This window comes from Grampus griseus (assembly GCF_964374135.1).
Source record: "Grampus griseus genome assembly, chromosome: 14".
Classification (NCBI taxonomy): domain Eukaryota; kingdom Metazoa; phylum Chordata; class Mammalia; order Artiodactyla; family Delphinidae; genus Grampus; species Grampus griseus.
The window spans coordinates 31,666,379-31,694,275 of NC_139008.1; the positions used below are offsets into that span (position 1 = coordinate 31,666,379).

General features: G+C 43.0%; 1 pseudogene across 1 annotated transcript; it reads left to right on the forward strand.

Annotated features, from left to right (window-relative positions):
* Nucleotides 1-962: 962 nt before the first annotated feature.
* On the forward strand, nt 963-27,897 carry LOC309832698 (small ribosomal subunit protein uS11-like; annotated as a pseudogene). Its single transcript has 3 exons — nt 963-967; nt 23,938-24,401; nt 27,884-27,897. The product of its transcript is annotated as a small ribosomal subunit protein uS11-like (transcript).

The window sequence follows — 27,897 nt, forward strand, 5'->3', positions numbered from 1 at the left end:
CATGATTGGATCCAGTTACAACCCACTTACCTCTTTTGGTAAACTGAAGGTAAACTCTTGTTTTAAACAGTAACACAGATTGAAAACAAAGATAAGTTTTAAAGAAAGAAATTTTTAACAGAAATTGGAAGCCTTATATGTTCTCCTCCCCTTGTTATGAAATACAGCTAACCTAGGGCAAGTAAATTCTACCTGCCTTGACAAACAATAGAAAATAGTGCTGCTAGTGTGTTATCTATGAGACAAAAAATCTTTTACCCAGACGTGTCACAGAATCTCAGACCTCATGGGGGAAATGGTGGATTTTCCTAAGGATCTCTCAAAACTGAGCACGGAATAGGATAATATATATAACAGAGTCTGCTAGCTCCCTTCCCAATTATCATTCCACAGTTGTTCTTTGCTAACAGAGCCTACATTTTATTCAAGTGGGCAATGTGCCCTTTTTCTTTTTTTCAGGTATGAAAACACAACATTTTATTGGGATAATCGTTCAGATGGCTCCTTTTGAGGCATTATAATGTCCAAGGCCATTTTATTTTGGAGGAGAGCTTTTTTTATTAGAGACATTCCAGTGTTCAGGAAGAATGGGCTTTGTTGGCCATCATTTAAGCTTTTCTGGGTGAATTTAGCAAGGGCTATCATGTCCTCCAGGCCAATGAAGGGAACAAAGATGGCAACCAAATGATCATACCTGTGGGAAACCAAACGTGCCCAGCTGGCCTTGAAGAGAAGGAGGTTGGCAGCTTTAGGAACTTAATGTGTCCATCTTAAGAACTACATTTCCCAGCATCCCTTGAAATTAAGAGAGGATGATGAAATAATAAGAGGAAGTCATTGGGTGGGGCTTCCAGGAAAGCTACTTAGAGGGAACTGACTTAACATGTCCACTTGCTACTTCCTTCTTCCTTCTACCTGGAGCACAAGCAAGATTGCAAGGGCTGCAGCAGCCATCTTTGACCATGAGGTAACCTTTAGGAAGGAAGCTATAAGCCAAGGATGGTGGAACAGAAAGGAGGATATCCCAAACTGGGGTACAAACCCATGTCCCCTGCATCGGCAGGTGGACTCTCAACCACTGCGCCACCAGGGAAGACCCTCAAAGGATTTTTAAAAATTTATTTATTTTATTTTTGGCTGCATTGGGTCTCTTGCACGTGGGCTTTCTCTAGTTGCGGTGAGCAGGGGTTACTCTTTGTTGCAGTGCATGGGCTTCTCATTGCGGTGGCTTCTCTTGTTGCAGAGCGTGGGCTCTAGGCACGCGGGCTTCAGTAGTCGTGGCACACGGGCTCAGTAGTTGTGGCTCGTGGGCTCAGTAGCTGTGGCACACGGGCTTAGTTGCTCCGCGGCATGTGGGATCTTCCCGGGCCAGGGAGCGAAACCGTGTCCCCTGCATTGGCAGGCAGACCCTCAACCACTGTGCCACCAGGGAAGTCCTCAAATGATTTTTTAAAACAGTTTTAAGTACATTCCTGTAGCCAGGTGTACAGCAGCCCTGGCTGAGGGTCAAATACTTTTACCCACTTGAAGGCGTCCCAGGACATATATGTATCACCAGCAATGGTGATACTCCACTGCCCTCTCCCCCAGGTGGAACAATCATGTCAGCCTCAGAGTCAGGGTTGAGGGAGCGGAATTGGGCCTCTGAGAAAGGTGGAGCTTAGGGGATGCCCAGCCACGTACGTGTATATATAACAGGACCACGTGTGTCTGTGTGCTCTCCAGAATGTGTACATGGCCAGCAGTCCATGGGGTTTATGAAGGAAGGTATACCCCCCTGCCTCAGGACTCAGAAGACAAGAATCTCTGAGCCTGCCTGCGTTCTTTCATACAAGCTCGCGTGTGTCTGTGATGGAAATGGCACATGCCCCAGATGTGCCACCTTCATGCAGTTCACCGCCTGAACACCTACACTTTATGGGTCCCCAATACCCAGAATGTTTCTATGCATCATTCCCCAGACTCCTGCCACGATTAGCATAACATTTCTTCAACTGATGCTCTCAATCAGGAATCTGGAAGCTGGCTTGAGACCAGAAATTGGGAGCTGCATCATATTAATAGCCAGATTATTCTACTCATCCTTGGAGGACATCAACTAGCCCAGGAGCTAGCCCTCTAATTCATCTCTTCTTAAGCCGGAGGTAGCTTGAAATCAGCCACCATGGAAACTGGCACATGTGACAAATCAGAGATTTTCTTTTCTGAGAGTTGATTGTTAAACATTTACCAGCACACCACTGATTTTACTTACATTTACCTATTCACATGCTCAGCAACTATTTAATGCTCTTCTAAAGAATACCAGGAGCTTACAACCTAGTAAATGGAGACAGACGATATATAAGTATACATAGAAACAAACCAGATAATTCTAGGTAGTGGTACAGTACAAAGAAAATTAAATGAAACAGCTAATATGTTGAATATACTTCTTTTATCCTTTTTTTTTCCCCGCACATCATATCATGAACAATTCCCCAAGTTATAAAAAGGTCTAAGGACCATTCTTTTTTTTTTCTCATTTAGTTGATTTACAATGTTGTGTTTACCTTCAGGTATACAGCAAAGTGATTCAGATATTTCAGATATATGTAAATATATATATATCTGAAAAAGAATATATATATTCTTTTCCAGATTCTTTTCCATTATAGGTTATTACAAGATATTGAATATAGTTCCCTGTGCTATACAGTAGGTCCTTGTTGTTTATCTCTTTTATATATAGTATAAGGAGCATTCTTCTTTTTTTAAATTTTTTAATATTTTATACAATTTTAAAAGGTTACTTTCATTTACAGAATATTGACTATTGTTGTACAAGGAGCATTCTTCTTAATGGCTGCATAATATTTATTCCTTGTGGGAATCTTCTAATTTATTTAAGCATTCTCCTATAGTGCTGGGTTTGTCAACACTGGCACTACTGACATTTTGGGTCAAATAATTATTTCTAATTAATTTCTAATAATCCTAGCTGTCCTATGCATCATAGGATATTGAACAGCATCCCTGACTTCTACTCACTAATGGCCAGGACCAGTTATGACAACCAAAAATGTCTCCGGATTTTGTCCGCTGGGGGGAAAAAATCACATCAGTTGAAAAATCACTGCCATGGTTGAACTTCCCATTGTCAAAGAAAAGGTTCCAATCGGGAGGTGAGTCTCAGAGTGTGACCCTTGGCCCAGCATCACCAGCACCACGTGGGAACTTGTTAGAAACGAAAATTCTCAGGTACCTCTCCAGATAGAAGAAATCAGGTATAAGAAATCAGCATCGCTAGGGGTGGGACCAGGCACTCTGGGTCTTCACAAGCCCTTAGGGGATTCTGATGCACTCTCCAGTTTAGTAGGGGGCAGGGGATGAAGGTTTTAGAAATCAAAATAGTGTTTGATGTGGGAAGCTCCCGCAATGCGTGTTTGTGGTTGCATCCTGAGGACGTTCTCCTCTCTGGTTGATCCGCGGCTGGCATAGGTGATTAGTGCAAATTAGCTGAGTTCAGGTGTACTTTTGACTTAAGTACCCGCTTTCAGCGCAAGATTACCAAACACCTCTTATTTTTTCCCCAGGGAGGCTCCAGGGCCAAAGACAAAATTAAGAAGAGAGAGCAAATGGGTCAGCTGACTCTAGGCTCTAACCACCACTTGGGTTTCACCACTGCATGTAAACCTTAGTTCTTTAAATAAAGACCATTTTGGTCTTTTCAGATACTGAAGAACCACAGAATGCAAGGCCAAGCCAAGATGTGCTACTAGCAGTTACCTCTTGCTCTTGTGATCATCTTGGACCTCAGGCTACTGAATTCAGTTCAGAAATATGGGGGTTCATAGATTTTCTTCCATGGTTCCTAAATGGGGGCAGATCCTTGCCTAGTGCTGGAACCAAAGATCCTCTGGTCCAGTGGGTCTCAATAGTGACAGCACTGCCCCATCCCATGGGGCATTTGTAAAGGGGGCTGGGGGCTGGGTTATCACAATGAGAGGGACCTCTGGCATTTAGTGAGTTAGTGCAGTGATTGTTAAGCATCCTGTTAGAGTGCTCGTGGGAATGTAAACTGGTGTAATCACTTTGAAAAATAATTCAAGAGTTTCTTTTAAAATTCAACATATGGGGGAAATTCCCTGGTGGAGCAATGGTTAAGAGTCCTCCTGCCAATGCAGGGGACACGGGTTCGAGCCCTGGTCCGGGAAGATCCCACATGCCGCGGAGCAACTAAGCCCGTGCTCCACAACTACTGAGCCTGCGCTCTGGAGACTGAGAGCCACAGCTACAAGCCCACGAGCCGCAACTACTGAAGATCGCACGCCTAGAGCCCGTGCTCCGCAACAAGAGAATCCACCGCAATGAGAAGCCCGCGCACCGCAAAGCAGGGTAGCCCCAGCTCTACGCAACTGGAGAAAGCTCACGCACAGCAACCGAAGACCCAACACAGCCAAAAATTATAAATAAGTAAATAAATTTATAAAAAATAAAATTCAACATACTTATGATAAGACCTAACCACTCCTAGATATTTATCAGAGAGAAAAGAAAGCCTACGTGCACATTTATACACAAATGTTTATACCAGCTCTATTTGTAACAGCCCCAAATTGAAGGCAACCTGAATGTCCATCAACAGGTGAAAGATACAGGGGCTATTGTACGTCCTTACAGTGGACCCGGCGATCCACAGCGATACGAAGGATGGACTACTGGTACCTAATACGACGCGGATGAATCTCAAGATAATTGTGTTGAGTGGAAGAAGCCAGACAAAAAAGAGTACGTGCTTTATGATTCATTTCCTTTACATACAGTTTTGAAAAAATGCAAGCTAATCTATAGTCACAGAAAACAGATCAAAGGTTGCTGGGGACGTGGAAAGGGGAGGGGTATGTATGACGGGAGGGCTTACAGCGGGGATCCCACTGTAATCTCCTTTGGGAAAGGAAACAGTTTGGGTGATAATTATATTAACTAACTCCCCGTGGGGCAACCCGAGACCTGGCAGCTGGTTTCTTTCAACGGAGGGAGAGAGAGAAAGAGGGTGCTGTTCAAGACTTTTGATAGAGCTGAAATCCCCAGCTCCCCTCCACCCCTTCCTGGAGGTCGACGGTTGGGTGCTAAGAGTTCTAACCCTCCCGCCACTTGGTCTTTCTGGTGAGCAGCCCCATCCTGAGGCTGTCTAGGGGCCCCACCCTAAGCTGCCTCATTAGCCTAAACTCAGATGTGATTGAAAGGGGCTTCTTGTGAATAACAGAAGCCACCCCTGTCACTCAGGAAATTCCAAGCGTTTTAGATCTGTGCCAGGAAGCAGGGATGAAGACCAAATATATTTATTATACTATAGAGGTTAAACAACTCAAACAAGCTCCAATGGCCCTTGGCTGGCTGTCCTCTGGCCACCCTTCCAGTTCCACTCTGCACATTCTTCTCTCGACTACCAGCACAGGAAGGCTGACCAGTGTAGCCCATGTCCACAAACTGGGATATGCCCTCTCATCTCCAGTAGTCTAGATGATGGGAGCCCAAAAAGAGAGCAGAGGGAGGGACATGAGTCAGGGTACTTATTCCCCCAGCTCCTTACCGGTGGGGTGGCAGCAGACTACCCATTCTGACTACTGGTGACCACTCCCTCTCCTTGCCTTTCCAGCACAGGAGAGGTAACTCAGCTGTCATTGGCCTCCAAGTACAACATGATCCCCTGTACTGCTCTCTCCTCAACTCACCCGATTTGAGCGGCCACCTCTCTGGTGCAGGGACCTTGGCTGATACAGAAAATAAGCAGTAGGGACTTCCCTGTCGGTCCAGTGGTTAAGACGCCGCGCTTCCACTGGGTGGAGGCCGGGGGGTGGGGTTTTGATCCCTGGTCCCCAGTCATGGAGCTAAGAACTAAGATCCTGCATGCCTCAGGGTGTGGAAAAAAGGAAAAAGCAATAGAGCTGGGATTGGCCTAGTGTGATGATATAATTATTTGTCAGGTTCCTTTCTAAAGTGCACTTTGATGGCTAAATACATAGAAATCACATTATTCAATGTAGTAGATCAAAAATAACTTTAAAACTTAAAACTAGGGCTTCCCTGGTGGTGCAGTGGTTGAGAATCCGCCTGCTGATACAGGGGACGTGGGTTTGTGCCCCGGTCCAGGAAGACCCCACGTGCCGCGGAGCGGCTGGGCCCGTGAGCCATGGCCGCTGAGCCTGCGCGTCTGGAACCTGTGCTCCGCAACGGGAGAGGCCACAACAGTGAGAGGCCCGCGTGCCGCAAAAAAAAAAACAACAAAAAAAAGTAAAACTAATTTTTTCTTATCACAAAATCAAAACATAGTCATTGTAAGGAAATGTAAAAATACAAATAAATGAAAAGAAACCAAACTCTTGGCCCACAACTCAAAAAACAAATGTAATATTTTCATACATATCCTTCCTTTATTTTTTCTCTGCATATACATATATACATTTGTTTTACAAAATTAGAATTTTCCTATCAGTGCTGTTTTTCATCTTCTTTTCCCTGCCATAAATTGTGATTAGCTACTCACACCTTTACATCCTTTTAAATGGTTGGTTGGCATTGGATTGTGGGGTTATGCCATCGATTTTAAAGCTAATTTTCTATTTGGGGCACTTAGTTTATTTTCGATTTTTGGTTCCTACTAATACACCATACTGAGTTGGATTGAGGTTTTTTGTTTATTTGTTTGTTTTGGTCAAATCTTGGCATATGTATTTATTTTCTTCATATAAATTTCTAAACATAGAACTGATGGATTCAGGTGGCACATTTTAAGACTTTGGATGCGAAATGTCAAACTTCCTCCCCATCTTGACCCTAACTCCAGACGGCCTATGAAATGTCTGTTTCTCTACATCCCCACCAACACTGCATATTAAGTATTTGCTTAAAAATCTCTACAAATCACTTCAGTGTGATATTTTAATGTAATTAAATGTATTCTATCTGAAAAAAATAAAAGGTCTCTCTTTAAAGCATGAATTCAAATCAAATAAGTTAAAACCAGCCTTCCTTTGAATAGATCTACACAGCAAAAATTAATGTCAGAATTACAACCACACAGCCAAAGAGGAAACTGATGCAACAGTCTATTAAAATTAGGGCACATTACAGTTTGGAAATCTGACAGACACCGTCTCTGCCAGGTGATCAAAGTTCACATCAAGAGTGAGAAATCATACTGGTAGCATACACCTTCAATGCAGGCAATGAGAAAATACTTTACCTCTATGGTTTTCCTTCCCAGAACCCATAACAGTAGCATCATCATGCAAAACATGTGAAGGACATTCTACAAAACACCTAAGCAGTACTCCTTGAAGTTATTAAGGAAAGTCATAGCAGCCAAAAGTGAGTACGTCCATCATTGATACATCCATATTTTGGATAGCCAAAATGTGCTATATCCCTTCAGTGGAATATTATTCAGTCGTGAAAAAGGAACAAAGGGTTGATACCTGCTACAACACAGATGAACCTTGAAGACATCATTCTTAGAGAAAGAAGCCAGACACAAAAGGCCACCTGTTGTATGATTCCACTTATATGAAATTTCCAGAACAGGCAAATCCATAGAGACAGAAAGTAGATTAGTGGTTGCTGGGAGCTGGGGGCTGGGGCCATGCGGAGTGAGTGCTACGTGGGTGTGTGTTTTCTTACAGAGGTGAAGAAAATGTTCAGGGACTAGTAGTGATGACTGCACAATTTTTGAAGATACTAAAACCCACTGAAGTGTACACTTTGAAAGAATGGATATTGTAGTATATGAATTACATCTCAAATGGAAAAAACAAAAAACCAAGAAAGTCTGAGAAACTGTCACAACCAAGAGGCATCTAGGGAGCCATGATGCCTCCATGTAATTATGTGTGTCCTGTATGGGATTCTGGACCAGAAAAAGTGCATTTGGTAAAAACTAAGGAAATCTGAACACAGTATAGACTTCAGTAAAAATGTATCAATATTGGTTCATTAACTGTAGCATATATATGGGAATAATGTAAGACGTTTATAATGCAGGAAAATCACAGAGGAAAGTGGGTGTGGGTTATATGGGAAATCTCTACTATCTTTGCAACTTTGCTGTAAATCTAAAAGAGTTGTAACTTTAAAAGTTTATTAAAAAAAAAAACAACGATCAAGTCATACCCAGTGGTGATAATTTGGGCCACTTTAGGAAAAACAGAAGGGTTCTTGCCTCTGGCTTTGAGGACTCAGTATATTCTGATTTTGTCATCAGGAAAACTGCCCATTTGGTAACTGAACCCAGCGTTGGCACATCAGGTCACCAGGGAAGCTGTTGGCTGAGCTAAGGATAAACACCAGCGATTCTATTCTCAGTAAGTGGTTCTCACCACTAACCATCCTTCCTTCCCCTTCGGTTTGTCTGTATCATGTCCGGGCCTGAGGGTAAGTCCTGATTCTAGTGATTTTTGGTTTGAAAAATATTGGGAGATTTCAGTGGATTTGCCTAAAAATAAAATCTTACTTTTTTTTTTTTAAAACAGGTGGCTAACTTCAACATTAATGCCAATGCTTATGACCAAGGAAATCAGATGATGCAAAGCTAAGCAGAATTTTCAAATGACATGAGACTCTAGGTGACATCCAGGACACTGGTTTGCAAGGGTGCACTGGTGCACAGCCCTGAGAAGCAAGCTACTCTTGCAGAAACACCTAGCATATTGAAATATTAAATAGAAAATAACCCCCTCAAACTTGGAAGTTAGGGTCTTGTAAAAGTTTATATTAGGAGAAATTGTACTCAAAGAGCTTAAAAGTCTATGGAAAAACAAGGTTGTGGACTTCACATCTGTGAACATTCTGAGAAATCACTTAAATTCATTAAAATTATTATTTGAACAACAATAAAAATAGTCCTGGGTAACATTTTCTGCACATGCAGCAATGCTGTTTGTTCCCTTTTTAAGAGAAATCCTGTGACCTCTCTCTCCACAAAACCAAGTATTGAGGCTGAGGCCTGAATCATTCTGGATACACCCCTTGGAGAAGCTTGACCCAAACCAATTCAAAACAAGAAAATGCCGAAGTCTTGGCTTTTATGAGTTCCTAAGCAGGCTTTTGAAATTCATGGCAGAGACTATAATCTTGAAAGCCAAGGCTTTTGATTTGCAGGATTTGTAAAAGAGAGGCTTTTTTTTTTTTTAAAGGTCTCTAAACTTTCGTTTTGAGTATCAAAACTTTGGATTCAAAAGCAAATCCCTGATGAAATTTTGGAATAAAGTTTATGCCGTAACAAACAATACGTTTGCAGGGGAATTGATGAAAAGTCAGATTATCCTGTCCTTGAGCTGAAATTCTTAAAAAAAAAAAAAAAAAAGAAATCCTGGAGTGGAGGAATTAAAAATCCCAGGGGTCCCGGCAGTGGGTAAAACTGGATTGGCCATAAGCTGATTAGCTGATTGTTGTTGAAATTATGTTCATTATTTTCTTCTCTCTACTTCTGTCTATTTTTTGAAATGTTTCCATAATAAAAAGTTTGCTCTTGTGAGTTTTAATGTGGAAGCTGGGAGACCAGCCAGCAGTTTATTGATACACCTGAAACTAACACAACACTGTTAATCAACTATACTCCAATATAAAATAAAAACCTTTTTAACCAAAAAATAAAAAAATAAATTATGTAATTTAAAAAAATAAAAGAGGGACTTCCTTGGCGGTCCAGTGGTTAAGACTGGGCGCTTCCACTGCAGTGGGCACGGGTTTGATCCAAGTTGGAGAATTAAGATCCCACGTACTGCCTGGTGCAGCCAAAATTTTTTTTTTAATTAAAATCAATTAAATTTAAAAAAAGAAGAAGTTTATTTAAATTATGCAGGCAGGGCTTCCCTAGTGGCTCCGTGGTTAAGAATCCATCTGCCAATGCAGGGCACATGGGTTTGAGCCCTGGGCCGGGAAGATCCCACATGCCTCGGAGCAACTAAGCCTGTGCACCACAACTACTGAGCCTGCGCTCTAGAGCTCACGAGCCACAACTACTGAGCCCACATGCCACAACTACTGAAGCCCATGTGCCTAGAGCCTGTGCTCTGCAACAAGAGAAACCACCGCAATGAGAAGTCCTTGCACCCCAATGAAGAGTAAGCCGCGCTCTCTTGCAACTAGAGAAAAACCCGTGCACAGCAATGAAGACCCAATGCAGCCAAAAATAAATAAACAAACAAACAAATAAATAAATAATGCAGGCAAGAGGTGGTGGTGCCTGGATAGGGCAGCCACGATAGAGAGGAGAAAAGAGGCTGGAGAGAGGCGTTTGGCTTCAAAATATATCTGGTGGGATCACAATGGATTATTACAACATCTCACACCCTAAATCCCCCGTGCATTTTCCCACCTCCTTCATGTTGAGAACTTACTGTCCCAGGCACTTGACTTTGGGGAAAGAAGATGGGTTGCGAGAAAAACAATATGGATGGGGTTAGCCCCTGGGCTGGGTTCCTGAGAAGGGTCTCTGTCCTGGACACCATCTATAGCCTGCGGGACTTTAGAAAACATCCAGATGCCTGTGGGCTTTAGTCTAGGAGCTGTGGGAACCTCAAAGGGTCTTCAGTAGGCTGTGGCCTGAGCTGATTTTAAAAGTCCTTCAACCCCAGCTACTGCATGGAGCAGTTTGGAGTGCGCTGTCTGTGGAAATGGACCAGTTACGAAAAGCTGAAGCATTCCGAGTACTTTACATAAAGGTGCTCTTTCACTCCTCCAAGCAACCTTGTGAAATGGGGATCATTATCCTCATTTTGAACACAGGAAATCTGAGATCAGACAGATTGAGTGAGTACTCATGGTCACAAAGCAATTACCTGTAAGGTTGCCAGATAAAATACAACAAAACCTGGCATGGAACATAGTGATACTAAAAAATTATTCACTGTTTATCTGAAATTTAAATTTAACTGGGTGACCTATATTTTTATTTGCTAAATCTGGCAACCTTAATTACTGACCAAGTCAAGATTTGAGTCCAGGATCTGTCTCCAAAATTCTGGTCCTTCCCCCAAACTACCCAAATTCTATGGCAAGAGTTTGCTCTGGTTCATCTTCATACCCTGCTCATGGCCTCACTGGGGCCTTGCCAACAGACAGAGAGTCCCTGGCAAATGTTTACTGAGTGAATATATAGAAGGACATGCAATGACAGAGAACTTGGAGGTTTTTCTGGACAATCAAAAATTCCAGTATAGTGAGTCTCCTATAGTGGGTAAGAGCGTAGGTTCTGATATCAACTCCCTGGGTTCAGATCCTGCTACCATTATTTACCCACCAGCAGCGTGATTTAGGACAAATCACTTAAGCCCTGGGCCTCAGTTTCCTCATCTGTAAAATGGAGATGATAAAAATAGCACTAATAATAGTATTTTGCTCAGAGGTCTGTTTTGAGGATGAAATTAGCAATGCCAATGCCATGCTTCACAGACAGTAAGACCTAGGGAAATGTTGGCTATGATAGAGGTCAAGAGGAAGATAAAGAAGTAAGTCAAATGCTGCAAACCCTCCTCACACTGCCAGAAATACTCAGTGTTTTTTTTCAGGGTGGGAACTCAGTTTCCTTCCCCATCTTCCCCGGTGTGGTCAGAGCCCTGCTCCTGGTAGGGGGTGCAGTAAATACTGATTCAATCAATAAATGAGCCAGGAGCAGAGTTTGTAAGGGGATCAGAATTGACCTCTAAAAATAACCCAAAACTGCACAGAGAACTATATTCAATATCTTGTAAAAACTTATAATGGAAAAGAATCTGAAAAAGAATATACACACACACATATGTGTGTGTGTGTAACAGAATCACTTTGCTGTACACCTGAAACATGTCAAATAAATCAGACTTCAATTAAAAAAATTTTTTTTAATCCAAAAACAAAAAGAAAAAAACAAAAACTATATTAGAGGGAAGTAATTTGAGGGACAATTCCAGAATGTGACAGTGAGTGAGTCAAAGCATCTATTATTGAAAAGTTTGTATTTTGAAACATTTTTTAAATAAATTTTATTTATTTATTTGGCTGCGTTGGGTTTTCATTTCTGTGCGAGGGCTTTCTCTAGTTGCGGCGAGCGGGGGCCACTCTTCATCGCGGTGCGCGGGCCTCTCACTATCGCGGCCTCTCTTGTTGTGGCGCACAGGCTCCAGACGCGCAGGCTCAGTGGCCGTGGCTCACGGACCCGGCCGCTCCGCGGCATGTGGGATCTTCCCGGACCGGGGCACAAACCCGTGTTCCCTGCATTGGCAGGCGGACTCTCAACCACAGCGCCACCAGGGAAGCCCTGGAGGGGTCTACTTTTGATGGATGGTCATGGAAGGCTTCTTAGGGGAGGTGATCCCCAAGCTGAGACCAGCCAGGTCGAGTTGGTGCTCAGTAAGTATGGAAGGCACGAAAGGAAGCAAAACAGAGTGGGCAAGAGTCGTAAGTGGTGGTGACAAGCACAGACTTTCTGGGTTTGAATCCTGCACTGCTAGGACTTGCTGTGTCGTCTTGTGCAAGCTGTTTGCCGTTCTCCCATGCCTCAGTTTCTCCATCTGTAAAATGGGGGTGACAGCAACACTTGCTTCATGGGGCTGTCATGAGGAATCCATGAATTGATATTTATAAGGCACGTGCATGTTTGACCAGCCTGAATCAAGCATCACGCAAGTAAGTGTCCCAGAGGCTGTTGACTCTGGTTACATCCTCTGCTTCACCTGAGCTCTAACCTGCACTTCTCCTCTTCTCTACCTGAGGGCGCTCTCCAACTCAACCCAACACAGGCTCACCCTGGAAACGTGGGGGGAGTTAAAGTCCTGAGGGCTTCTCTCAACCAGGAAGGACAGACGTCGGTGGATAAATGCCTCAGGCTCTCTGCCCTCCATTGGAGTCACAGTGACCTGCACCCCACACAGGCTCTCAGGGGACCCCCAGGGAAACAGACCTTGTTGTCCAACATGGTACCCTGCCCATTAACGCACCCTTTATTGGTTCTTCTCCCTTCCCTGTCTCACTTCTCTCCCTCTCGGTGCTTCCTGGAATCAGCTCCCAGGACTGGGATGGGGCATGCGATGTGACTAGAGGGTAAAGCATAAGGATGCAGTTCAACTGATGAAACGGATAAACACATATGGTCTATCCCTATGATGGAATAATATTCTGCCATAAAAAGGAATGAAATTCTGATGCATGCCACAATGCGGATGAACCTCAAAAACATCACAATAAGTGAAAGAAGCCAGACACAAAAGGTCACATATTGTTTGCTTCCATTTATATGAAATGTCTGGAAGAGGTAAATCTATAGACAGAAGGCAGACTAGTGGTTTTCAGGGGTTTGAGAGGAGGAGGAATGAGGAGTGAGTGCTTAGTGGGTACAGGGATTCTTTGGGGTGCTGAAAATGTTTTGAAACTAGATAGAGGTGATGGTTGTACAACACTGTGAATGTATTAAATGTCACTGAATTGGGACTTCTCTGGTGGTTCAGTGGTTGGGACTCCACGCTCCCGATGCAGGCGGCCCAGGTTCGATCCCTGGTGGGGGAACTAGATCCCACATGCATGCCGAAACTAACAGTTCACATGCCACAACTAAGGAGCCTATAAGCCGCAACTAAGATGACTGCCTGCCGCAACTAAGACCCAGCACAACCAAATAAATAAATTAAATAAATAATAAATAAAATAAATATTAAGAAAAAAAAGTCACTGAATTTTTGGGACTTCCCTGGTGCTCCAGTGGGTAAGACTCTGCGCTCCCAATGCAGGGGGCGACTAGATCCCGCCTGCCTGACACAACTAAGACCCAGCAAAGCCAAAATAAATAAATAAATAATAATAAATAAATATTTTTTTAAAAAAGAGTTACTTTCTATTGAAAAAAAAGTCACTGAATTTTTCACTTTTTCTTCTTTTTAATTGGCCGAGATGCATGCTGGATCTTACGTTCCATGTCCCCTGCAATGGAAGCGCAGATTCCTAACCACTGGACAGCCAGGGAGTTCCCTGAACTGTTCATTTTTAAATGGTTAATGTTAACTTTATGTTGTATGAACTTCACCTCAGTTAAAAAATATATTAAACACATGCACACGCACACCCTGAACAACTTTCTCTTCCACTGCTCCGAGGCGGGGAATCCTCAGCCAGTCCTGGGACCCTGTGTGGGAATTGTCACCTGGCATCTCCTCCAGGGAAGGGAAGCCTCTTCAGTGCTGAAAACCATGTGGTCCTTCCTTCCTAAAACTGCAAGAAAGGGAATTCATATTTCTTCACTGAGGCTCTACTATGTGCAGGCCCCGTGCTGGACACTGGAAACTGTTTCCTTCAATGCTCTTTTTTTTTTTTTCTTCAATTTGGCTGCATCGGGTCCTAGTTGTGACACGTGGGATCTTCGTTGCAGCATGCGGGATCCTTCACTACGGTATACGGACTTCTCTCTAGTTGTGGCGTGCGGGCTCAGTAATTGCAGCACGCGGGCTTAGTTGCCCCGTGGCATGTGGGACCCTAGTTCCCCGACCAGGGATCCAACCCGCATCCCCTGCATTGGAAGGTGGATTCTTAACTACTGGACCACCAGGGAAGTACTCCTTCAACCCTCTTGACCCTCTCTTGCCTCATCCATTTAATTTTTCTTAATACCACCTGACATTACATTACATATACATGTTTTCTCCCACTAGGCTGTAAGTTTCACAGGTGCCAGAAGTTTGTCTGTCTTGTTTATTACCATATCGCTCTCACCTGGCACATAGTAGCTGCTCAATAAATACTGATCAGGTGAAGGAACCTAGCAAGATAGGCATTAGCATCTCCAGTTTACAGGTGGGGAAATGCATGCTCAGTGATTTGTCAAAATCACATGACTGGTAAGTAACAGAGACTGAATTTGAACTCAAGGCCATCTGGGGGCACAGCCCACGTGGCAGGGAGCGGTCCTTCATCAGCTTCCTATGCGTGGCTGGGATGAGTTAGAAGTCTGAAAATTAAAAGCGTCAAAATGATGACTCATCTCTTAGGCAAAGAAGCAGGGAATGGTGACCCGGAGCTGAGTCACTGTTTCCGCTTCCCTTTGCGCTGACTTGCTCAAACCTCCAGTTCTTGGCCTCCCTGAGCTCTTTGTGGGGATGAGGCCAGGGACTGAACATAGCCTGGTCCTCCATTCTCATCTTGCCTCTGCCCTCTTGGCTGGGACCGTCTGACCCAGATGAAACCACAGATGTGGGCCCAGGCCGGCAGTCCCTATACAGCTATGGCAAGCTCTGAACGCTGGCAGTGATGAAACTTGAAGACATTCCTGCTACGAGGTTTTTCTTGGATGGACGGCACCAGCTGTAACCCCTTCCATACCTGACTTATTTAAAACACTTATTTAATCTAACTGTTAGAAAAGAAGCCTTAACATCAGAAAGAGATGGGTTTGAAGCCCAGATATGTCATTTATTAGCTGTGTGACCTAGGGCTCACTACTTAACCACTCTGTTCTTCAATTTTCTCATCTGGAAAATGAGGTACTAATAGTATCTGCTTCCAAGTGTTGGCAGGAGGATGGAACAGGACTTTTTTGAGTGGGGGTGATTTGTACAGCCCAAAGAAGGAAGAAAAGGTGCTGAAGACTGAACCCCACGGTAGGGATAGGAGTGGAGTGGGGTTGGAGGTGATCAGGGTTCTGGGTGTGGGCCCCAGGATGACCAGTTAGTCAAAGGTTGAGACTGGCCAAGTGGCTTAACACTGGCAACTTCCCCTTCTCCAACTATACAAGAGTGGGGGATGGATCACGCTAAGCCCTGCTCTGTGCCACACAGAATTAGAATACGAGCTCACCCAGGATGAGAACATCCCACAAAAGGAAGAATGTTAATCAAGCTCACGGTTGGGGATTTCAGGGTGATGGATATTAAAACTATTACCCGGGCTTCCCTGGTGGCACAGTGGTTGGGAGTCCGCCTGCCGATGCAGGGGACACGGGTTCGTGCCCCGGTCCAGGAAGATCCCACATGCCGCGGAGCAGCTGGGCCTGTGAGCCATGGCCGCTGAGCCTGCGCATCCGGAGTCTGTGCTCTGCAACGGGAGAGGCCACGACAGTGAGAGGCCCGCGTATCGCAAAAAAAAAAAACAAAAAAAACCCCACTATTACCCTGATAATCCTTGAATGTATTTTCGTTGTGAAAGATTCTAACACTCCAGATCTATATAGAGCAAACTATGAAGTCCCTCTTCATCCGTTTCCACTATCAACAGTTTGGAGCACACTCTTACTGTCTTTTTTCTTTGCATTTATGTAGATAACGTGCACAGGGCTAATAGCTAACACTAACCGGGCATTTACCACATATCAGGCACTGCCCCAAGCAATCTACATAGCTTAATATATTGAATCTTCACAACAGCCACATGAGGCAAATTCTTTTATCATCTTTCTTTTACAGAGGGGGAAACTCAGACCCAGAGAAGTGAAGTAACTTCCCCAAAGTCACGCAGCTTCGGAGAGGAGGAGTTGGGATTCAAACTCAGGCAGCCTGGCCCCGAAGTCTATACATGTAACCATGGCATTCTGTTGTCTCTCATATATTTTCTTTTTTCTATAAACGGGGTCATACCTTGTGCATCTTTTGCATCTTGTTTTTTACATTTGATATATTTTAGAGAACATCCCATGTCAGTTCACATAGGACTGCTCCTCTCACTTTAATGGTGGCACAGAACTGCATGGTATTCCACAGACAAAGATGCTATAATATATTTGTTGATTCCTTGTTGATGGACTGTTAGGGTGTTTCCACTCTCTCATTTTTACAAACAACCCTTTCACCGTCATCACTTAAACATGTATCTTTGGATCTTTGGGAACTCATAGCTATTTCTAGAGATTCCTAGAAGTAGGGATTTAAATCTTCAGAAAATATTGTTAGATTGTCTTCCCAAAAGGAAGTCCCAGTTTACACCCCATCATCAGTGTGTAAGTCCCTGATCCCCACACTCTTGCCAACCCTGGGTGGATATAACTTTCATTTATATTTTCACTGGATGGGGGAGATGGGAAAGTCATGTCTCGCTGGATGTTTTCCTTTGAATTTCCCAGATTGACAGTGAGCTCAGCATCTTTTCTTGCTTTTTTTTTTTTGATTGAAGTATAGTTGATTTACAATGTTGTGTTAATTTCTGCTGTGCAGCAAAGTGACTCAGTTATACACATATATACATATATATATATATGTATGTATGTATTCTTTTCCATTATGGTTTATCCCAGGAGATTGGATATAGTTCCCTGCACTATACAGTAGGACCTTGTTGTTTTCAGCATCTTTCCAAATGTGTATAATGACCATTTCTGTATTACCTTCTGTGAATGCCCTGACAGAGTTAATAGGGCTGTGGAAATTTAACGTTTTTTTTTTTTTTTATGAAATTTAACATTTCTTTCTCTGTGTACCCCAACTCCACCCTGTAGTCACCATTTATGGCTATCCAAATCCTCCTCTTTCCTGTGATGATAGTCCCTGTGTCCCCCTTTTCACCAATCTCCTGTGTGGTCACATTCACAGCCTTTGACCCAAAGGGAGCCAACAGGTCCATCCCCAGGTCATGGTGATGGGTTCAGGGCAGAGCTCACGACCCAAGAAGGGCCAACCAGAGAAAACAAGCCTCCAACCTTGACTTCTTTTCCATCTCTTGGACAGAGAAACTCTGTCTTCCTCTGCATTTGGATCAGTGACATGAGGAATCCAAAGTTGCCAGGGAACCCCAAGAGAAGCAGGAAAATGAAGAAACCACAGAGAAGGCAAAGTGAAGGAAGGCAGAGATTTTGAGTCTGGATGGTATTATTATCTGAGCCCCTGGATCCAGCTTCATCCAAAGTCAACCCATGCCTGAACTTCCCCATCATGTAAGGGAATGGATTTCTTTGTTTTAATTATTATTATTTTTAAAAACAGCTTAGGTTGAGATTGTTGGGTTTTTTGGTTTTGGTTTTTTTCATTTTCACCTTGTAGTGAGTGCTAACTGATCCCCATGTCCAGAAGAAAGAAAACACAGATTTGTATTGAAACAGAGCAGGACCCTATGGCCCTTCCCCCTGGCCCCAAGTCCTCAGCCTGCCTTTTGGCTGTGGAAAAACTTTAGCCAAAGAAAAAGTTTAATTAGAGAAGTGAGAAAACGCAGAAACAAAGGAAAACAGTCCAACAAGACTATATAATAATAGTTGAGTCATTAAGCATAGTCAAGGACTTTTAGTTCCTTCTCAAGAGCTATAGATAATATTCTGAGCCATATCCTGTGAGCTGTCTTACAGATACTGAAACCCCCAACAGGTGGAGAAGTTAACTACATGATGACCAGCCATGACATAAGCTGCCACAATTCTGAGAACTGGCCTCAAGAAATGGAAACAGAGATAGCCTCATCCACCAGAGGGCAGACAGCAGAAGCAAGAAGAACTACAATCCTGCAGCCTGTGGAACAAAAACCATATTCACAGAAAGATAGACAAAATGGAAAGGCAGAGGGCTTTGTACCAGATGAAGGAACAAGATAAAACCCCAGAAAAACAACTAAATGAAGTGGAGATAGGCAACCTTCCAGAAAAAGAATTCAGAATAATGATAATGAAGATGATCCATGACCTCAGAAAAATAATGGAGGCAAAGATCGAGAAGATGCAAGAAATGTTTAACAAAGACCTAGAAGAATTAAAGAACAAACAAACAGAGATGAACAACACAATAACTGAAATGAAAATTACACTAGAAGGAATCAATAACAGAATAACTGAGGCAGAAAAACAGATAAGTGACCTGGAAGACAGCATGGTGGAATTCACTGCCATGGAACAGAAAAAAGAATGAATAGAAATGAAGAGAGCCTAAGAGACCTCTGGGACAACATTAAACGCAACAATATTCACATTATAGGGGTCCCAGAAGGAGAAGAGAGAGAGAAAGGACCCGAGAAAATACTTGAAGAGATTATAGTCGAAAACTTCCCTACCACGGGAAAGGAAATAGCCACCCAAGTCCAGGAAGTGCAGAGAGTCCCAGGCAGGATAAACCCAAGGAAAAACATGCCGAGACACACGGTAATCAAACTGACAAAAATTAAAGACAAAGAAAAATTATTGAAAGCAACAAGGGAAAAATGACAGGTAACATACAAGGGAACTCCCATAAGGTTAACAGCTGATTTCTCAGCAGAAACTCTACAAGCCAGAAGGGAGTGGCACAATATATTTAAAGTGATGAAAGAGAAGACCTTACAACCAAGATTACTCTACCTGGCAAGGATCTCATTCAGATTCGATGGAGAAATCAAAAGCTTTACAGACAAGCAAAAGCTAAGAGAATTCAGCACCACCAAACCAGCTCTACAACAAATGCTAAAGGAACTACTCTAAGTGGGAAACACAAGAGAAGAAAAGGACCTACAAAAACAAACCTATAACAATTAAGAAAATGGTAATAGGAACATGCATATTGATAATTACCTTAAATGTGAATGGATTAAATGCTCCAACCAAAAGACAGAAGCTCCCTGATTGGATACAAAAACAAGACCCATATATATGCTGTCTACAAGAGACCCACTTCAGACCTAGGGATACATACAACTGAAAGTGAGGGGTTGGAAAAAGATATTCCATGCAAATGGAAAGCAAAAGAAAGCTGGAGTAGCAATACTCATATCAGATAAATAGAATTTAAAATAAAGAATGTTACAAGAGACAAGGAACTACATAATGATCAACGGATCAATCCAAGAAGAAGATATAACAATTATAAATTATGTGCACCCAACACAGGAGCACATCAATACATAAGGCAACTGCTAACAGCTATAAAAGAGGAAATCGACAGTAACACAATAATAGTGGGGGACTTTAACACCTCACTTACACCAATGGACAGATTATCCAGACAGAAAATTAATAAGGAAACACAAGCTTCAAATGACACAATAGAACAGATAGATTTAATTGATATTCATAGGACATTCCATCCAAAAAACAGCAGATTACACTCCCTTCTCAAGTGCACATGGAACATTCTCCAGGATAGATCACATCTTGGGTCACAAATCAAGCCTCGGTAAATTTAAGAAAATTGAAATCATATCAAGCCTGTTTTCCAACCACAACGCTATGAGATAAGAAATCAATTACAGGGAAAAAATGTAAAAAACACAAGCACATGGAGGCTACACAATACGTTACTAAATAACCAAGAGATCACTGAAGAAATCAAAGAGGAAATAAAAAAGTACCTAGACACATATTACAAAGAAAACACGACGATCCAAAACCTATGGGGTGCAGCAAAAGTAGTTCTAAGATGGAAGTTTATAGCAATACAAGCCTACCTCAAAAAACAAGAATCTCAAATAAACAATCTAACCTTACACCTAAAGCAATTAGAGAAAGAAGAACAAAAAAAACCCAAAGTTAGCAGAAGGAAAGAAATCATACAGATCAGAAATAAATGAAAAAGAAATGAAGGAAACAGTAGCAAAGATCAATAAAACTAAAATCTTGTTCTTTGAGAAGATAAACAAAATTGATAAACCATTAGCCAGACTCATCAAGGAAAAAAGGGAGAAGACTCAAATCAACAATATTAGAAATGAGAAAGGAGAAGTAACAACTGACACTGCAGAAATAAAAACGATTATGAGAGATTACTACAAGCAACTATATGCCAATAAAGTGGACAACCCGGAAGAAATGGACAAATTCTTAGAAAAGCACAATGCTCTGAGACTGAACCAGGAAGAAATAGAAAATATGAACAGACTGATCACAAGTAATGAAATTGAAACTGTGATTAAAAATCTTCCAACAAACAAAAGTCCAGGACCACATGGCTTCACAGGTGAATTCTATCAAACATTTAGAGAAGAGCTAAGACCCATGCTTCTCAAACTCTTCCAAAAAATTGCAGAGGAAGGAACACTCCCAAACTCATTCTATGAGGCCACCGTCACCCTGATATCAAAACCAAATATACTATAAAAAAAAAAGAAAATTACAGATCAATATCACTGATGAATATAGATGCAAAAATCCTCAACAAAATACTAGCAAACAGAATCCAACAACACATTAAAAGGATCATACACCACAATCAAGTGGGATTTATCCCAGGGATGCAAGGATTCTTCAATATATGCAAATCAATCCATGTGATACACCATATTAACAAATTGAAGAATAAAAACCATATGATCATCTCAATAGATTCAGAAAAAGCTTTTGACAAAATTCAATACCAATTTATGATAAAAACTCTCCAAAAAGTGGGCATAGAGGGAACCTACCTTAACATAATAGAGGCTGTATATGACAAACCCACAGCAAACATCATTCTCAATGGTGAAAAACTGAAAGCATTTCCTCTAAGATCAGGAACAAGGTAAGGATGTCCACTATCGCCACTATTATTCAACATAGTTTTGGAAGTCCTAGCCATGGCAATCAGAGAAGAAAAAGAAATAAAAGGAATACAAATTGGAAAAGAAGAAGTAAAACTGTCACGGTTTGCAGATGACATGATACTATACATAGAGAGTCCTAAAGATGCCACCAGAAAAGTACTAGATCTAATCAATGAATTTGGTAAAGTTGCAGGATACAAAATTAATGCACAGATATCTCTTGCATTCCTATACACTAACAACAAAAGATCAGAAACAGTTATTAAGGAAACAATCCCATTCACCATTGCAACAAAAAGAATAAAATACCTAGGAATAAACCTACTTAAGGAGGTAAAAGACCTGTACTCAGAAAACTGTAAGACACTGATGAAAGAAATCAAAGATGACACAAACAGATGGAGAGATATACCATGTTCTTGGATTGGAAGAATCAATATTGTGAAAATGACTATACTACCCAAAGCAATCTACAGGTTCAATGCAATCCCTATCAAATTACCAGTGGCATTTTTTACAGAACTAGAACAAAAAGATCTTAAAATTTATATGGAGACACAGAAGACGCTGAAGAGCCAAAGCAGTCTTGAGGGAGAAAAACGGAGCTGGAGTAATCGACTCTCTGACTTCAACCTATAATACAAAGCTACAGTAATCAAGACAATATGGTACTGGCACAAAAACAGAAACATAGATCAATGGAACAGGATAGAAAGACCAGAGATAAACCCATGCACCTATGGTCAACTAATCTATGACAAGGGAGGCAAGAATATACAATGGAGAAAAGACAGTCTCTTCAATAAGTGGTGCTGGGAAAACCGGACAGCTACATGTAAAAGAATGAAATTAGAACACTCCCTAACACCATCCACAAAAATAAACTCAAAATGGATTAGAGGCCTAAATGTAAGACTGGACACTATAAAACTTTTAGAGGAAAACATAGGAAAAACACTCTGACATAAATCACAGCAAGATTTTTTTTGATCCACCTCCTAGAGTAATGGAAATAAAAACAAAAATAAACAAATGGGACCTAATGAAACTTAAAAGCTTTTGCAAAGCAAAGGAAACTACAGACAAAACGAAAAGACAACCCTCAGAATGGGAGAAAATATTTGCCAATGAATCAATGGACAAAGGACTAATCTCCAAAATATATAAACAGCTCATGCAGCTCAATATCAAAAAAACAAACAACCCAGTCCAAAAATGGGCAGAAGACCTAAATAGACATTTCTCCAAAGAAAACATACAGATGGCCAAGAAGCACATGAAAAGCTGCTCAACATCACTAATTATTAGAGAAATGCAAATCAAAATTACAATGAGGTATCACCTCACACCAGTTAGAATGGGCATCATGAGAAAATCTACAAACAACAAATGCTGGAGAGGGTGTGGAGAAAAGGGAGCCCTCCTGCACTGTTGGTGGGAATGTAAATTGATACAGCCACTATGGAGAACAGTATGAGGTTCCTTAAAAAACAAAAAATAGAACTACCATATGACCCAGAAATCCCACTCCTGGGCATATACCCAGAGAAAACCATAATTAAAAAAGACACATGCACCCCAATGTTCACTGCAAGACTATTTACAATAGCCAGGTCATGGAAGCAACCTAAATGTCCATCGACAGACGAATGGATAAAGAAGATATGGTATATATATACAATGGAATATTATTCAGCCATAAAAAGGAACGAATTTTGGTCATTTGTAGAGACGTGGATGGATCTAGAGACTGTCATACAGAGTGAAGTAAGTCAGAAAGAGAAAAACAAATATCGTGTATTAACGCATATATATGGAACCTAGAAAAATGCCACAGATGAACCAGTTTGCAGGGCAGAAATAGAGACACAGATGTAGAGAACAAACGTATGGACACCAAGGGGGGAAAGTGGCGGGGGCGGGGAGGTGTGTGGGATGAATTGGGAGATTGGGATTGACATATATACACTAATATGTATAAAATAGATAACTAATAAGAAACTGCTGTATAAAAAATAAATAAAATAAAATTCAGAAAAAAAAAAGAAATGGAAACAAACCAACGCTGGAACTGAAGATTAACTGTACTTACAACAGTCAGGATGACACTGGTCAGACCACCGATGACCAATTTCAAGATGACTGTCAGAGCTGACTGTGCTGTTTCTGCATGTAGCCCTCTCCCTTCACCTATAAAAGCTCTTGCCCCCAGATTTTCACAGGAGAGGAATGGGGAAGGAGCTGGCCTTTGGACAGGCGTCCACTGCCCCCACCCCCAGTTGCCCTCATCCAAAATAAAGCAGAGTTTCCTTTCCACCACCCTTGCCTTTTTATTGGCTTTTGGGCGACGAGTAGCCTGACCCCACTTTTGGTTACAATATTCAGCCAAACTTGGCTCTCAAGCCTGAGGGCCCATAGATGTGCTTCTAGACCTGCCCAGGTGTTAAGTATGATTTTTTTTAACGCTAAAGCAGACGAGCTTGAGCCGTCGCCCCGCCCTCTCCCTCTCTCTCTTTCTGCTGGTGGATTCTGGAGAAGATGCGCAGAAAGGGCACCTCGCAAGGGGAAAGAAAAGAAGGAAGAACAGATCATCAGCCTCGGCCCTCAGGTGACTGAGCGAGAAAATGCATTTGGTGTGTGCCACCTTTTTGCATCCTTCAATGACACTTTTGTCCATGTCACCGACCTTTCTGGCAAGGAAGCTATCTGCCGTGTAACTGGTGGGATGAAGGTGAAGGCTGACTGAGATGAGTCATCCCCATATGCTGCCACGTTGGCTGCCTAGGATGTAACCCAGAGGTGCAAGGAGCTGGGCATCACTGCCCTCCACATCAAACTCCGGGCCACAGGAGGAAATAGGACCAAGACTCCTGGACCGGGGGCCCAGTCAGCCCTCAGAGCCCTCACCCGCTCAGGAACAAAGATTGGGCGGATTGAGGATGTCACCCCCATCTCCTCTGACAGTACCCGCAGGAACGGGGGGGTCTCCGTGATCGCTCTCTGTGAGAAGGACTCCTCAAATTATTGTTTTCTGTTAATAAATTGCCTTGATGTAAGCTCAAAATACGAAAATGCTAAAGCAAACGGAAGGCATATGTCCCACTGTTTTGGAAGGAAGCAAGGTAGGCACAGAAAAGACAATGCCTGGCCCTCCGATCCTCGGAGACTTTTTATTTTATTTTATTTTTATTTTTTTACTTTTTTGCGGTACGCGGGCCTCTCATTGCTGTGGCCTCTCCCGTTGCGGAGCACAGGCTCCGGACGCGCAGGCTCAACGGCCATGGCTCACGGGCCCAGCCGCTCCGCGGCATGTGGGATCTTCCCGGACCGGGACACGAACCCACGTCCCCTGCATCGGCAGGCGGACTGTCAACTACTGCGCCACCAGGGAAGCCCGGAGACTTTATTTTAAAAGAAGAAGAAGGAGGAGGAGGAAGCTTTGTGATCTGAGCAAACGGCATGGGCGGGAGGAAGGAACAGACGGTCTCGTTACTTTTTGTTTGACTCACGTTTTCTTGCATGGGGGGGCACGCGGGCAAGGGTGATAAGAGGGCTGGTGGCTCTCCTTTGTGGGAAGAACCACAGCTGTCACCGAGAGAGGCTTTTACACACTCTGTGAACAATTGCCTTTGAATTCTAATGTTTATTTTCCAAATAAAAATAACTGGTCTTGAGATTAGTCAGAAGTCCCCAGACTGGGAGAGAGGAGGCTGCTAGCCACTGGTAACGCTGGAGTTTCACCAGAAGGCGAGAGCGGGGAAGGGTGGAGGGTGAGTGAAAAGAGGTTGGGACTCCCAATGTCAAACCCTGACTCTCCCACTTACCAGCTGCTCTGGTTGCTATGACTGCAACACAAAGTACCCCCCAAACTTAGTGCCATAAAACAACCATTTATTTTGCTTACAGATGCCGTGGATCAGGAACTCAGGCAGAGCACATCAGTCAGGATGGCTTGTCTCTGCTCATCCTTATCTGAGGCCTCAGCTGGAAGATCCAAAGGTCAGAAGCTGGATCATCTGAAGGCTCCCTCCCTCACACATGGGGAGGTTCATGCTGCTTGTAGGCTGGGCCTCTCCAAGTGCTTGGCTTGGGCTTCCTCACAGCATGGCCGCTGGGTTCCAGGACCAAGCATCCTCAGAGAGAGAGGCAGCTGGAAGTTGTATCACCATTCATGACCTAGTTTTGGGAGCTACCTAGAGTCACTTCCCCCATATCCTATTCATTGAGGCAGTCACAAGGTCCTGCCCAAATTCAGATAGAGGAGTAATAGATTCTGCTTCTGCCTTTGGACCCTGAAGGTGGTTCCCAAACCTTCTTTGTGCAGTTCTCCCAACTAACGGTGTTTTCTTTAAAAAAATTTTTTTAGGGTTTCCCTTGTGGCGCAGTGGTTGAGAGTCAGCCTGCTGATGCAGGGGACACGGGTTCGTGCCCCGGTCCGGGAGGATCCCACATGCCACGGAGCGGCTGGGCCCGTGAGCCATGGCTGCTGAGCCTGCGCGTCCAGAGCCTATGCTCCGCAACGGGAGAGGCCACCGCAGTGAGAGGCCCGCGTACCGCAAAAAATAAATAAATAAATAATAAAAAAAATTTTTTAGAGTATAGTTGATTTACAATGTTGTGTTAGTTTCTGGTGTACAGCAAATTGACTCAGTTATACACATACATATATCCATTCTTTTTCAGATTCTTTTCTCATATAGGTTATTACAGAATATTGAGTAGAGTTCCCTGTGCTATACAGTAGGTCCTTGTTGGTTATCTATCTTCTACATAGTAGCGTGTTTATGTTTATCCCAAGCTCCTGATTTATCCCTCCCCCATATGTTTTCTCTTTGATAACCATAAGTTTGTTTTCAATATCTGTAAGTCTGAAAACTATGGAACGTTTCATGAATTTGCGAGTTATCCTTGTTCAGGGGCCATGTTAATCTTCTCCATGTCATTCCAATTTTACTGTATGTGCTGCTGAAGCGAGCACCTAACTGTGTTTTCTGGTTAAACATTATTTTCAAATTAATTTGACAAAGATAAAGTAGGAGTTATTGTTAAAACAAACAAAAATACCGAAGAGAATAAGTTCAAAAAAAGCAATCCCCTTGCAGTGACCAATCCCACCATAATGTGATAAGACCATTAACTGTTTGGTATATATTCTTCTTCTATACACGTTTGATAATTTGTACACAATATATGCTCTACAAAAATGAATGCATGGACAGGGTGTGTTTTCCAACAGTGAGTTCATGTGGTACGAACCCTTTTACTACCTGCCGTATTCAGTTAACATAGCTGGGAGATGAGATGAGAGCTGATGCCAGGACCACTATCATGTGCAAATGCAGAGGGCATCTTCATAGAGGACAGTGTGAATGGGTTGGAGAGGAAGCATCACAAGGAATACCCAGGCCGTGAAGCTTCAGCACTGTGGACAGGGGCACAGCTCTCCCCTCCACCCCTGGCAGTAAGCATTTAGGTTTATGGTAGATGCAAAGATGACTTTGCCCTCAGGGTATTCACAGTCCTATGAGAGAGTCAGCTTTGCGGTTGAATAATAATTTAATACTGACATATCAAGATAAAACAGAAATAACAATTATCATTAACATTCACTGAGGACTTCCCTGGTGGAGCAGTGGTTAAGAATCTGCCTGCCAGTGCAGGGGACACGGGTTCGATCCCTGGTCCGGGAAGATCCCACGTGCCGCGGAGCAACTAAGCCCAAGAGCCACAACTACGGAGCCTGAGCTCTAGAACCCGTGAGCCACAACTAATAAGCCTGCATGCCCGTGCTCCACAGCAAGAGAAGCCACCGCAATGAGAAGCCCACGCACTGCAACAAAGAGTAGCCCCCGCTCGCCGCAACTAGAGGAAGCCTGCGCGCAGCAGTGAAGACCCAAAACAGCCAAAATAAATAAAAATTTTAAAAAAAATCCTGTGCTAAGCACTTTGCTTGCATTATCTGAGTTAATCGTCATCACCACACTATGATGGAGATAATTATATGATCCTGCTCTACAGATGAAGATGCTGAAGCTCAGAAAGATGAACTGACGGGGGTGAAAGGTCATGACCTTACAGATGCACAGGGAAAGCCTCTAGAAGTGGTGTTTGGGTGGCAAAAGCCTGTGGCTGGGTATGACTTTCAGCTAACTGGCCTTGGGGGGTAAAGCACATGCTAAGAGAGGGTGTGCCTTGCTGTTGGGCTGTTTATTTATTTACGTCACAATAAGGAGGTGCTGCTAAATCTCGCTCACCTACTTACTGCACTCGAGAACAGCAAACGTGTGTCTCCTGGCCTGCCAGTCGTGGTTGTAATGTTCCAGAGGGCCACGGCCACGTCTTGCATTGCCTTTGTGTCTGTGGAAGTGTCTAGAGCAGGACCTGCACTTGTTCAGAGGTGCCCCTAGGGCTTGCTGCTTTACTTCCCAGACAGGACTTCTGCTGGCTCCCTCCCGCCCTCTGCTGTCTGCTTTCCGTACTACAGCCAGCATCCTCTAA